Below are 15,070 nucleotides of genomic sequence, written 5' to 3' on the forward strand. Positions count from 1 at the left end.
GACAAAAGGAGCTTTAATCTCAGCGAGCTGTTTGTTTTTCTTTAAGATTCTTGTCTATTTCAGTTGGAAATGTCCTGTGTATTGAGCAGAGGATTTTAAGGTGTGACATTAGAATAATATAGATTTTTTTTTTCCTGCTTGTTAAGTTCCCTCTGCTTAATTTGCAGAACCTCTTTTTATGCATGTCAAAACACTCACTTCATCAACTCTTATTTACCATTTATCTCAATAGAATTAATCTTAACTCTGCTTTATTGGTGGCCTAAAATATCTAATTATATTCAATTAACTGCTGTCATAGTAATTAACATTGCTTAATTGCCTATGCATATATTCATGCAAAGATCATTAGTTACTGCTTGCTCTTTTATTCTCTTATCCTGTTTCTCATTCATGTTTTCTTGTCAAAGGAAGGGAAGAAAATCTGTTATGGGTTTGCTTCTGTATTTCTCTTACAATTAGCAGGCTTGATAATATACATAGACTTATGTCACAGTGTTGCTTTGTGCATGTGTGGGCATCTTTCTGTATGCTCTATGTAGGGGTGCAGACGATATTCTGTTTGTTGACAGCAATATAAGAGGCCAGGCTGAACTGAGTGTTTACAGAAGAGGAGCCTTTTTCTGTCTGCCTTGGGGCTGCACCCAAAGGCACAGCTTGCTGCTCCACACCATTCATAAGGTTAAGGACTTGGCCATCGTTCAATCACAAAAGTGCACAGGGAAGGTGCATGTGAATGTGTACACGTTTCATGTAATTAGCCCTTAATTATATTAACATATGCAAATTGTCAACTTTAGGGGCTTGTTGAGCTGGCAAAAGATCAGGCAGGCACAATCAGAGCATTGTTCTGGAATAATAATGGATTTCAAGTTGGATGGTGGCTGGAAACATAACTAGCTATCTAATTTAACTCATACCATGGTGCAATTTCATTAGTAGTCATGGAGACTATTTTAATCGTGCTGTCTAATGTTCTGGGCTGCAGAATGCCCTAAAAAGAAAATGCTGTTTCCCTAATCCACCTTACAATGACACTTGTTTGTACATGTTTCCCCTGTGTGGGAATTTGCATATGCAAATAAATAGTTGCTGTGCTCCATTTGTCATGGCTGTTCATTATCCATGAAGAGGACATTGTTATGAGGCTGTTACTGAGTCTTCCAGTACAGGATAGTGTCAACCAGTCCAGCCACATTCTTTCATAATTTGTCTCTGATTAATAGACCCGAATGAGGATTATTCTGTTCAGGCCCCTGCAAAGAGTAGGTTAGTTCAATCACTGAAGAGTTTCCCCAGCAGATGAAGTTTTGTATTCTCTTCTCTTGCTCTGGCTGGCACATTCAAAGGCGAAATCAAGACAAAAAAAAAAGAAATGACTCTTGCCATTGCCTCGTCCACTAACCATTCTCACAACAGAACCTAAGAAAATAAGAATTTTTTTTTTTTTACCTGAATATTAATCCTGTTTTTGACAGAAAGGTAAACTGATATAATTACTTTTCAGTGGAAGGAACGGTGGTTTATACAAGTGTGAAAGCATCGGAAAAGGATTAGCATTTTTTTGCATAATGAAAAGCTCTGCTGAATAGGGCACTGAATGGTTGACTGAATGACTAAGATGAAAGGACGATAAAAATGCAGGCCCTTCTTTCTTTATTCCCTGAGCACCGCTCTACTTAAAGTTATATTTGTCCAGGACTGTGGAATACAAGCAGAAGCTCAAATTCCAGCAACTTTATAAGATGGCTTTGTTTTTTTTTGTGTTTTTTAATCATCATTTGAAGTAATATGTGTGATGGAAACCGTTCCGCAGGATGGGAAACCCAGGTATGGCTTCTTAGATATGACTAGAAGATACCATTAGCTAATTATTATCTGCCCATTCTGTATTTGTATATATATATATATATTTATCTGTGTTTTTTCTTTTATTATTTGTAAGTTTATACTATAGTATTTGCCTCTTGGATCTTAGCTACATTTTAACCTATTACCTAGGAATATTACACATGCTGGGCATAGATAGGCATGGTTATTTTTGCTTGTAAACATTGCAGTGGAGGGCTTGCTGTCTGCTTACAGGAATAATTGTTGATATTATTTAGAATTAGTATATTTCTGTATTCGCTTAAGAGATATGGTTGTTGCTGCTTCTGCATTAATGTACCATCTTACTTTCATTTACATTACAACATATTACATTTTTAAACTAACCCATATCAGATTTGGTTAGAAACAAGCTCTTTGCTTTTAGAAGCATTCCAGATATTTTTTATTAGAGTAAGTTAGAGCTATTGCCGACTAGCTGTTGACAGTGTGATCAGTGCTTCAAATTATGTCCTTTCAATAGTAATTAGAGTAGTTAAAATACCCAAAGTGTTGAGACACTTTTGAAGGTGGGAACTGGTTCTTTTTGCACATCTGTAAATTAAATGCAGTGACGATAATTATTTATCTGCATGTATTTTAAGCACCCGCTTTCCAAGTGTCAGGTCACCGTAATTATCAATTTAGTGCCACCAAAGACAAGTGTTGGCAGATCCTGCCAGATGCTGACCTGATTTGTTTATAGCCGGTTCACAGAAGTTGCCTAGCACATGCTGTCAGTTCACTTGGGATCTACTCGTTGAAAGTGTGTAGCAATTGTAAAGCATACAAATGAAGCAAATAATGCTCTTAATTGGATATTTTCTGTATTATTTATACATTCAATGTATAGATCTTCCTTAAACCACTTGCATGCAAAAATGCCTATAATGCATTGCTTCACAGTAGGACAGAGACGTTTCCTATCCCAAAGGAATTTGGAAGCAAAACCCAGAGAAATGATTCCCACGTTAGGCATTTGTTGTGGGATCTGTGTTTTTTGTATCAATGGTCCTGAAATCAGAATAGGTGTGTGTATGTTTGTGTGTGTGCATATGTATATATGTCTTATAACTTGTACTCACCATTAAATCTTCATTCTAATTTCTCACACTCCTATGGATTGGATTAATATTACTGGGCCATTTCTAAATGCATCTAAGTGCCTGTTTCTTTATCATTGCTCCTTCTTCGGTTACTTTATATTATATGTAAAAAACAAACTTTCTGGGCGAGCTGTAGATTGTTCTCACAAAAGTTTGATTTCTTTAAGGAAAATATACCTTCTTTTCTTTTTTTAAAAAAAAAAATCTAATTTCTGTTCTAAAACACGGTTAAGCAAGCAGCATATGTTGTCACTGGCAGGCCTCCAGTTGCTGGAGAATTGGATAACACATGAACTAATGGTAGCTTATGTGCTGTCTGCATTCTTACTGAATAGGCAAAAGCCCAGAGCGTATCACAATTTTCGACTGTGCAAAATATTACATGGTTTTCTTATGAAGTACGTGTACTGGAACAGGGGCAGTTAATCTTTCTGGAATTTCAATGCTTCAACAGCGCATCTAACACTACAAAGCGCAACAGAACTAGGTTACAGTTTTTCCTTCTTCCAAGCATACAGGTGTAGCCTGCAGTACTGATCCTGCTCATGCTAACTGTGGTACCAAATTATATATATATAAATATAATTATTTCCCTTAAGTATCAGATTAGTTGGGGCAAAACCTTGTGCTCACTGAAATTGGCTTTAGTTGCATCGCGTCAGTTGTATGAAGGTTGCTCCCACGAGATACTTAAGTGCCAGGGCCCTATAAGGCCAGAATGGATATAGAACTGGAATTATAAGGAACAAGGACTCTCTCCGTTAACATATAAACTTTCAAAGGGTGTAACTTAATATTTTCTCTTCTGTGCAGCTACAGTATTCATATATTAGAACTGCTAAAACTGCTAAATTGTTGGTAAAAACGAGGGCAATTATGCAGAAGAGTCAGCCTTAGCTAGAATTTTTTGGAAACAAGGAGCAGTGTTGCAATATTGAATCAATGGTTATGTCAGAAATAGAGTTTGAAGGTTAACTCAAAGCTCATTTCCATCCATTTGACAGCACAGCAAAGCTTGCTAATATTGCCGAATGCCTGCTGAATATTCTGCCTAATACATCCTGACTCCCAAGTCAGTATCTTTTTCAGCACTGGTTGAACTGTACAGCTGGGCATATTAGAGGCCTGTTGCTACATGTCTGACAAATAATAAAGTAGTGGTGTACAAATCTTTCTACTTAATTATACATGCTAAGTGGATTAGATGTTGTATTTCCTTAGTTTCCTGGTAATCTGCCTTTACATAGTTTGTTGTCTAAGCTAAGTAAGAATCTTGTGAGGAAGGGCAAATCTTGATTTATACTCTCTATTTTTATCAGTACACAAAAGCACATAAAATGTAAACCAGTTTACAGATCCGCAGTGTTGTTAGCAGGAATATAACTAATATTTGTACACTTGGTACAAGGGCTGATGGGATAAGTGTTCATTACGAAGGGCATTACCTCACAGGAAATGTACCCAGAACTAAATCAACAGACCCCCCCCCCCCTTCCCCCAAGGGGCCAGTGACATGAGTGAATGTCAGCTGAGACACTCATTCCTGAATCTGACAAGAGTATTTTCCCAAGCAACCCCAGTTTGTTGCTGAGAAAGTAGAATATTTCTGGCCCTGTGCCAGTGCTACAGAATGACCATGCACTATCTATATCCTTATTGTAGAGGAAACTGATGACGGTGAAAGGACTAAGTGACCTGTCATGCCCCGTAAAGTAACACTTTATGCCTAGACTGTAGTACCTGAATATGGTCCCTGGTCAACACAAGAGATAAAACAGTTTAGTCTGCGTTGGATAGCTGCTTGAACTTGATTTAGGAAAGGTCAGTTTGAATTGGGAGAACTAAACCAGCAATGGACTTTCTTTTCAAGCTGATTTTTTTCCCCTTTACATAAGCTCAAACCAGTTTTAATTATTGCTTGTACCTTATAAAGCACATGAACCTGACACAGAAAACTTTTGGCAGCCCAGTTATGTTGAACCTCAAATTCCCTCATCATTTGCTGAAATATGATCTTTAGGGAAATTAAAAAAAATAATAATCTGTTATTATTATTTATATTGTCTATCATGTTATCATTTATATGATAATATATATATATATATATTTTACATACATTTTCTAATACATGCAGATACTCTTCAGAGTAACTAGGCAACTGGGAAAATGATCTTTTTACTATACTAGATACTATAAGGCTTGGACTTTATTATTTCATTTTTTTTTAATTCTAAACACTTCTGTTTAACAGATCTAAAGAGAAAGGGTAATGAATTTGTTATCAAAATGAAAAATAAATTGTCAATATATCCTCCTAGCTGGTTGGCTGACATGACAGGAGCTTGTTTATGTGTCCAGCATCAAGGATGTCATGGATGTAGGACTTAAAGTGATGCACCTCTGATTTATTTATAAACCTCCCAGAAGCACTTGACTTTGTTCTATAGCTGGTAACAGAAGGGGGTGGGATGACTCCAACACGAACAAGAAAAGACAGCTTCTCCCTAAACCAAAAAAGTGCAAAATACTCTGCCTTACAGTCCACAACATTCCTCCCATAGTCTTGTCTGTAACAGCTGATGAATCTTAGCTATGTAGCCTGAGATAAGCAGAAGAAGTGACTCGAGAAATAATGAATCTGTTATCCATGGATGTAGAATCAGCATGGAATAGTGTTTGACATCTAATTATTAGCATGTGGCCTTGTTGTTAGCTTTTTATCTTTTTATATTTATTTAAATGCTGCTTTATTGTATAATATCTCCTTCTTTTTAAGCATTTGAAGCACAATTTCTATTTTTGATATTTTTATGTACATTATTTTGTAACCCACAGAGAGGGCCAATATTTGCTGTGCTGTTAAATGCATTTACTGTATTGTCCAGCCTAGATGGTCGGTACACTTGTATCCTACAAATTAGTGTAATATTTTTCTAGGACAAAGACCTAGGGCAATTATTAAAGTCTCTAGACAATGTGTATACTTTAATGACGCTCATATTAGATCATTTAAGCTGGCCTGCCTTATACAAATTATTATTTTTTTTTCCTATTTTTTTAACGCACAACTTTAGCAAACAACACATCTTCAGCCAGAGAAGCTATATTAGTAGATAGTGATGAGAGTTAATGATATATCTTCAGATAAAGCAGTCCTCATGCACAATCTGATCATAGCCATCGGCTCATTTGTCATGGCTGAAGTGAAAATGTCAGGACCAATGAGTGTATGAGTGCTGAAGGGGGCGAGAGGGTTTCTGGAGACACTTTTGTACTGGGAGTGGGCCATAGCTTAAATACAGCTCTAGGGAAAAACTGGGATTAGCCAACTCTGTGCTCAAATCCTTAGCATAACAGTATTAGTTGGGAAAATGAGGTTTGTTAGGAAGAAGAGGGGAAAAAATATCTTTAAAATAGCTTTAGGCAGGAGCCCAATATGTATGCAAAGCAGTGAGGCATTTTATGAAAATAATTTTCACTGATATTATCTTGCATACATTGAATGGGAGGCATGCTATACAGCATATAGAAAATACTGGGAGGAAATGTTTCAAGAAGCATCAAATATTGTTCTGTGTTTTATTTCAAATCAAACTTAAAATCATGTTTTCACAAAAACAAGTATCTCAGACACACACATGCTTTGAAAATAAGGCTAAAAAGCAATTATGGTAGACTGGGCAGTTTATGGAAAGCTATCCGATTTGCCTTTTTGTATTTCTCTTATTGAATGGGTGAAACTCCTTCCTTCATGTACAGTAAATTACCCTCTCGCATCTCATGTGCTCGGACAACTTCTGCTTGTTTAATTCTATTGATTTACAGTGTTAAACTCCAATAATCTGATACCTGAATTTCAGCTGGAGCTAGACAAAGAAAGCTGATTAGTTTTTCCTCTTTTTCAGCTCTTTAGCTTTTTTGAATGTATAATTATCATCGCAGGTCATTTGATAGCCACGCTAATTGCTGCCAGCCATTGTCTGTTTTGCACTTAATGCTGAAACTTGATCAACAGCCTACTTTGGTTGATGTTTGGTGGTAAACTTTAATTAACTCTTATAGCAATAAGGAGAAGTTCACTCTCAGTGCTACACAACTAATCATTCAGCTTCATTATGTGCTGGCAGTTGTGCTGGATCTTGGCTATAACAGATGAACTGGCCAGTAATAAAGCAGCACAACTGAGTTCTGTAAGGTTGCTTCAGACTGATACTTTGTTGTTTCTCTTAGGAGATAATTGGGTGAAATAATTATTTGAGCTCTGTATCTGATTTTTCATACACCTATCTCAGATTACCTTTTTCCTGCCAGGCAATATTATTTTAATAGAAACGGTAGATTTTAGATAACATTATTCCTGCAGCTTCGTCCCACTAAGCTTTGCTTCTCTTGAATCAATACAATTAAGCCTGTCTCCTGTTGGAATTCTGGTAATTATTTATCTTAAAATACTTTTCCTGTAATGATATTGAAGTTAAGGTAATCAGGTTACTAGCAAATCATGTAAAATCCAACTCCGAATTGCTGGGCGCTTGATTATAATTTGTGTGACATCAAGTTTGTTTGAAAAAGGGATAATGTGGGAGTAAAGCAAGGAGCTTATAATTGTGGTTGACATTTGTTTGTTTATAATGAAATCTAATTAAAGTTCATACATCTAAAAGCACAAAAGTTAATTACTGAATTGCTCATTTCACTTCTGCACAACAGACAAATTAAGTCTCAGTGTAAAATTAAAAAAAAAAAAAAAAATGACATAAGATGATGTTCAACAGAAGCAAAGGGTTTAGATATGTGTGGCATAGGAAGTGCAGGCCAAATTAAATGAATTAATAGCTAAAACACACCAACAGATAAAACGTTTGTTTTCATTTGACATTATTACACAAAACATTGCTGGAAAATGTCACTTTTATGGGTTTTTTTTCAATATTCCCAGAGAGATAGGTGAGCGGAATATATTGGTGTATTTTGCTGCTGCATTGCTTTGTTATTATTTGCTTTGTTTCCTGTTTTTTTTTCTCCAAAAATGAAGCAAATGCTGTTAAAATGCTAAATCCTAATAAACCAGATGGAAAGTTGGTAGCTCTATGGTCTGGACACCATCTGTTAATAGCCTGACTAGCATCCCTGGTTAGGGGTGTTGAATTCACTGTTTAAATATGTACTGAAAGGCTTTAAATATACTTTCTCCCACTCCTACATGGGCTGTTTTTTAAATCATTTTGACTTGGAGGGTTGCTAATGGCAATGGAATGCTTGCCGGAATACCTGGCCTGCTCTTAGTTTTATGAAGATAATTACAGTGGTGTTAGGCTTCAGACAAAGATTTTTCTATGTATTTTTTTTTCTTACTTAAGTAACCAGAGAATAGAAACTTTATTGTTTGGATGTTGTTAGAACACAGTCGTAAATTATGGTTTCATGGGACCAACCTCATCCTCTAATTGTTTAATGATGCCTTAAAACCCTAACTTGCTTTGTTAAAACAACAGGGGTCCCTCCTCCCATGTGGATATGAACACACCACTTTGTATTGCTATATTAAGTGTACACATATACATGGAGATCGCAAAAGCTTCTTCTTTCAAATCTAGAGCTTTTAAATTACTTTTGATTACTCCTGAACCCCTGCTGGCTGAATGTCCTTCTGTTCCTTAATGATACTAACAATTATTAATGAAGCCATTATTGTAGGTACACTAAAATTACTATAAGTGCGCCCCTCTTAAATGTTACATTTTCTCTAAATACAGTATGTGTTTTTGAGGCCAGGAGTGTATAGTTAGATTTAATAAATAAGCTAGGTTTATAGACAGTGGTGGTTTTAGGCTATAGCCTTGTTTAGAAGCTTTCCCCATTTTTTTTCTAGGGTTTCTTTGATATGAAACAATTTTTTTGTTTTTGCACTATATTATAAGTGGTGATACTTGCACATTAATAGGCAAAACCTTAGCAATCCACCTGTGAAAGATAAAAATTGCATTTCATCTGCCATCAGTTCATTGGGGGGGTTGTAGTTCTAAAAGTTATGGGGTCATAAAAATGGCCTCTACCATACAGAATTTTAACTATAATAATAAAATAATTATGCCACTGCCTTTCGGGTAAATGTTATACTTTGCTAAGGAGTTTGTGTTTAACTCCTTTATTATTTTTTTTAAGTTGGAATAACCCTGAACCTCCCTGTTCCTAAGGACAAAAAGAGAAATGACCCAATTCAGCATAAAGATGTAATTTAAATGTACAATTCATTGTAGTTCCTTGTTTAATGTTTTGATGTTACCATTAAAATAAGATTTCCTATACTACTGTATAACCTCCTGTACTGTATGAACTAGTAAGCTATATAAACAGTTATTTTCTGGTCCATGGTGGTACAGTGTGTTACCTGAAATGGCAGTGTAGTAATTAGATCCAGAGGTCTATAATTAGTGGTACAATGCATCCCACTGTCTTGAACAGTTTAATTATATAAAGGAAAGGACCACAAATGGAGAACATTCATTTAGACTTTTTTTTAGGTTGACTAATATTTCCCTAATATTACTCTTTGTTATCAGCCAACCGGTTTTTATGTTCAAGTGATCACATCTGATCACAATACCCATGGGAGATTACAAGCAAGGACACAGATAGAGATATAAATAGACATGGCGCATGGGTCATGGGTGCTATTGTCACTAGGGCCAAACATGATCCCGTGCTACCACTCTATACAAATGATCAAATGGAGCCCTCAGTCTAGCCCTTAATAGCTCCTGCTTTCTGCCCCATTGGTGGGCACTCCCAAAGGGGGTCTGGATCTAAACTATCATCTTTGTACAAAAGGATTATGCCTTTGATCAGGATAACATGCTTTCCATAAATACACCATTTCAAGTTAAGTTATGTAGTCTTTTACTGACTTATATAGTTACTTCTAATAAAAATATTAGTAATATAGTAATATAAAAGCAGCACACATATACGGTACATTATGCCCATAACATATAGATATTTATAACTTCTTATACTTAGCATTAATGGATTATATAATGATGCATGGCAGCACAGACATTGAAATGCTCAAAGGAACAGCAAAAAAGTGCATCACAATGGTATAGAATGTTTTTATACAAAAAAAGCTAAATCTCAGGGGCTGGAATTATCTATAAACTATAAAACATCTTCACCCCTCCCTTGTATTTGCAACTCTTTTTGCACATACACAAAACTAAACATACACATTTACAGTCTGCAGATAGAGGATACATATTCCTCAAGTAAACAGTAAAATAAAATATAACAGTTATTACACAGAATCATAAAATGCAAGACGTACTTGTACCATTCTTTGGCAAAGGGGCTTCCTTTGACGCTTAGGGGCATTCCCTTTATCTTATAAAGTCTATGTAAAGACAGACTTTCAGTTCTGTTATATAGCAGCATCAAATAGTAGTCAATAATATGACTGGGTCGAATAGGGAGATTATAAATCTATTGTCAGAACAAATCTTAATGATACCCATAGAGTATAAACAATATAGAATAAGACTAATTGCACCTGAACTGTTTGAATATACAATTAGTCTAGTGTTACTACTGGGGAGTGATGATCAGCAGTTACCAATGAGGGAAACTGAAGCAATCAAACAACCCTCAACATACAAATGGGGTTTCTCCAGGGCTAGGCAGCCTTTAGCATCATAGCTTCTGGGGAACTATAACATAAGTTGTGTAGATAAGGGTTGGCTGGCAAAATATATCAGATTATTAATACATATATACCAGAACAGATGTCCTGTTATGCGTAAAGCAGAAATTATTCTGGAAGTGATGATACTTCAACCTCTTCTGAAGCAAAATCTTATCCTCATATGAGTCACGTGCATGTTGAAGAATTTGGACTTATACTTACCAATACCTGGAAAATGTTTTAATTAGAAGCAGGACTGGAGATTTAGAAAGAGAACCCTGGTCAATCAAAGGAGCACGGCCAAAAAGCCCCTTATGTTAGCAGGCTGGGCAAGTACCCTTCTTCTTCGCTAACTTAAAACTAGCCTTCATAATAGAGAAGGTAACTTTCAGTAGATCAAGAAAAGAAAAACAAAATCTCTCTGTAAATATTTTTAATCCCATATGAAGTTTAATGCTGATGCTCCGATAGAGAAACTGCAGCTTTTCCCTCAGACCCCTCTGACGATTAACGTTCTCAGTTACATTATTGACATTTTAAAATGACTGCAGATGTAATGGCTTTGTACACAAGATATATAAACAGTCGTACACAACTGTAATGAAAACAAGCAAAATGATTTCTAACTAGAACTTGTTCTGTTCAACTGTTCTGTGAGAGATTAGAAATTAGAGCAGTTTTTTTTTCTGATTCTGAAGTTCTATCAACAGGCGGATTATAATGTGGTGGATTTGCAGGTTGAAAGTATTGACATATAAATAAACATGGTAATATGATTTGTTAATTCTCTGACATGATTAATGCAGTGAATTTCTTTCAAGAAAGACTTAATGGATTCCAAGGTTAATCTTTATGTTTAGTAGGATTATGAACTTAAACTTTCAAATCTGAGAGGGATTTTTGAGGGTTGAAGAGGAAATGGATTGGGACCATTCTCATCAATGAGCAGCTTGTAAAAGGGAGTGCAATTTACATGACCGTTAAGTATTTTCCTAATGTATATTGTGTGCATTGTAATACCTGGCAGAACCTTTTTTTTTTTGATTTGTAGATTAATATTTATTTAGTAAAGGAAAAATCAAAGGGATTAAGAAGTCATCATTTTATCTCTAATCCTGCTTTGCATAGATGAGACAAAGAGAAGCGATTAATGCTTAAGGCTCAGTAGGTTGGTGTCTTTCAGAAATGCATGTTTTTATATAATAAGAAAAAAAAAACAACAGCCCTTGCACATAGAGAGTCTTTATTTTTAAAGTTTTAACTTAGGGAAATGTCTTCCAGGTTAGGCTGATGTTTGGGAAGGTACTTTCCTGAGTATTCAGGTAGCCATCTGAAACCTTATTTTTACCTTTAGGCTCCAGTATAAGTGTAACATTTGGGGTACCCCTATGACACATGAAATAATATAAAATATTTATTTCAGGCACCTGCACTTTTACCACCTGAACCCCACTCCCACCCAGTAGTTGCCCTGTGTATATAGTACCAGTGAGAAAGACTATTATTTAGTTTTTAGTATATGAATTGTGCAATGCTAATGATTAAAGACAACTGCCTCAATGTTTTAGTCATCACAGATATCCATGCAAATGTTCCAAGGCCTCAGCTAATGATATTGTGTCCTCCAGTCTTCCTCCACTTCCTGCTGTGTCTCTCACACTGGGTATAGACCCTTAAACAAGCAGCGAGTACAAGAATGTCAGAATCCCCACCCTCCAGCAGTTTGTGCACTAAAACACTCAGCATGCTGGTAACTGTAGTTCACAATAACTGGCACACTGCGGATTGGATGCCTCTGATCCAAGAATGTAAAAATAAATGCCAATAAAAGTCTTAAGATAAAAAGTATTATTAATATACTGATGTTAAGTAATATATAAAAACTAATACTGTTTAGTATTATAAACATTCATAATTTTTTTTTGTTTCTATCTTTAGTAATGTTATTCATTATATCCAGTGCTTATGGTCTGCAGAATATTTTAGAAACATTGGGTTTTGGACCTAAGATTCAAAATCAAAACATTGGTGCCTAAAACAAAGGCAATGCTATTTACCTCAAAGCTAAAGGAAGGTGATACAGGACCCAAACCCAAGAAAATATAAGAGACTAGTAACATACACTGGTAGGATTAAGGCCAAACAGGTGAATGTAACTGCCACCTTGGTTCTTTCTGATATGCCTTGATAATGGGAGGATCAAGCTATTTACGTACACTATTGAAGCAGCTGGGGGTGGATCAAACCCAGCGGCAGCAGCAGCATTTCTGAGGTCTGAGTTAGGCTTATGTCACAGTGGGATACTGGTAGCTGCTACTTGTTGCTGACTAAAGAAAAGAATCATTGTTTTCAGAAGTGGGCAAGTAGCCTGTTGTGTCCCCATAGGAAACAAATCTATTTCTACCCAGGTGCAAGTTGAAGCTAGCCTAGTGTGACATAAGCCTTAGGGTCAATGTGATAGGTTGCTCTATCGCAGTGAACTCTCTAATCCAGTCTACGGTGTTGACCTGTGACCAGCAATAAAGACTGGCCGCTCAGCACTTCTTCTGGGAGACATGTCACCAGGGAAATGCTGAACACTGGATTCATAAACAAGTCTTTCAGCTCTTACTCACTTTTGTGCTAAGGTTTTCATAACAGCATTTTTTTTCTGCGCTCACAAGACTTGGACATACTGAAGTGCACTGTAGCGCTATAGCTTTGTTATGCAGATCACTACTTACATATACTATACATACTGTATAAGATTTTATAGCTTCTGGCAAGGTTTGAGAACAATAAATGCTCTAAAATGTATCTTATATTACATCTCAGAGTATTTTATGTTCAAAAGGCCTTTAACCACTTAGGTAAGCTATTCTACTTTTGTTGTATCATCTAAGCTATTCACGGTTTTGCTGTTCCCTGACCCTTAGAGAAATTCTATTTAGACTGGCTTCATTTACAGGCCAGTTACAACATTACACAGTGAAACCTCCCCAGTGTACTTAAGAACAACTCGCAGGCTTCTCTATGGAGGCAGTGTGAATAGTCTCATGAACTCATGCACACAACTGCTGTTAGAAACTGGCTCAGAGACACATATGAGTCTGTATAATGTACTGGCTAGAGAGAAAATGTAGAAAGTCACAGCTATCCATGGAGATTTAACCACTATTAAAAATCACCATAAAGTATGACTATGTACTATGTGGCCATGTATGGTAAAACAATGACCACAACAAAACCAGTGCAAATTTTCTTCTTGAACACTAGCATTAGGCTAAAAAACTTGAATGTTGTTCTACCAAAGTTGGTTCAACCAAAAAGGAAAATGTATGGTGCTTCTAGCTTCAGATTGCCTTTGAAACCGTTATTATATTTCAGAACGCATAAAATGAATTATGTCCTGCCACTTTAGGATGTAAGCAATGGCCACTGGGTTAGCAATAGCATAGGTATTTAGAGGTACCTTAAATATAACAGCACCATTCCTATAGTATTGGCAGTATGCTCATCAAATCTGCAAAGGCTTGTATCAATATTTATACAACAATGGAGGGGGGGGGGCAAGGGAAATAATATTCCCCAGTAGCTGATAAATATGCAAATATTCATCCTATATAACTATGCAAGTCGTTTTGTTGAATGTCCCCTGGTATGACTAATTACTGCAAGATGAGGTTATGAGAAATTATCTTCAAATTAAAGAGATGAAAACATAATCAGGCATAACTATATATCCTTAATTATGCCCATACGCTTGTCTCCTTGATGTTATTTAGAATTAATAAAATATATAGGCAGTCACACAGGAATCAAGCTAAAGGCATGTTTGTTTATTGAAGTAATTGGTTTTACTTCTGGTAAAGTAACATTTTCCCTTAAAGACTCGAAGATCTAGGGCAAAGTCTATTTCAGATTGTTACGGTCGGGCTAAAGCGCAAAAAGAAAATGATTTGTTGATGCCTTTTCTTGTCCAGTCTGTGGGCGCTGATAGGGTTAACACAGCAGAAATGAGAGCCTGAAAGAAATCAAGGTCTTAGTATGCTTTTCATCATATTATAGTAAAATCTCATTACACATTTATGTTTAAGGTTCATATCTCCCTTTGATTCCCATAAAAGAAAGCAAGGAGTCATCAGTCACGTAAGATTTGATTAGAAAATTAAAACAATCTGGGCTGTTAGCTACTTTGGCCTGCAGGAAGAGGCGGGCGAAGATGAGAGCGATACGAGGAGTCCTCAGGTAGAATGGCACTCTCAAATCGGCCTTTGTAAACTATCTCTTCTTTATGTGCTTAGCATTAAAGGCATACTATATTTGGTTACATCCCTCCATTCAAACTTAATTACCTTCTCTCCTTTTGTCGTGACATGGGTGGAAAGTTTTTTGCCGTGTCAGGAGAGGTCGTCACACATTCTTTTGCAGTTCTCTT

At 36.2% G+C, this 15,070-nt stretch overlaps 1 protein-coding gene across 4 annotated transcripts in view; it reads left to right on the forward strand.

The window, feature by feature from the left end:
- zfhx4 (zinc finger homeobox 4) overlaps positions 1–15,070 on the forward strand; it is a 126,032-nt gene that overhangs the window by 4,663 nt on the left and 106,299 nt on the right. The window contains exon 1 of one of the 4 annotated variants that reach the window (XM_012965239.3): positions 1,506–1,830. The exons of the other annotated variants lie outside the window; for them this stretch is intronic. The gene's annotated coding sequence lies outside the window, so the exon portion shown is untranslated. Of the gene's footprint in view, positions 1–1,505; positions 1,831–15,070 lie in introns of those variants that run through there. 4 annotated transcript variants of the gene reach the window in all.

The sequence above is a fragment of the Xenopus tropicalis genome, chromosome 6 (genome assembly GCF_000004195.4).
Source record: "Xenopus tropicalis strain Nigerian chromosome 6, UCB_Xtro_10.0, whole genome shotgun sequence".
In the NCBI taxonomy this organism is placed as follows: domain Eukaryota; kingdom Metazoa; phylum Chordata; class Amphibia; order Anura; family Pipidae; genus Xenopus; species Xenopus tropicalis.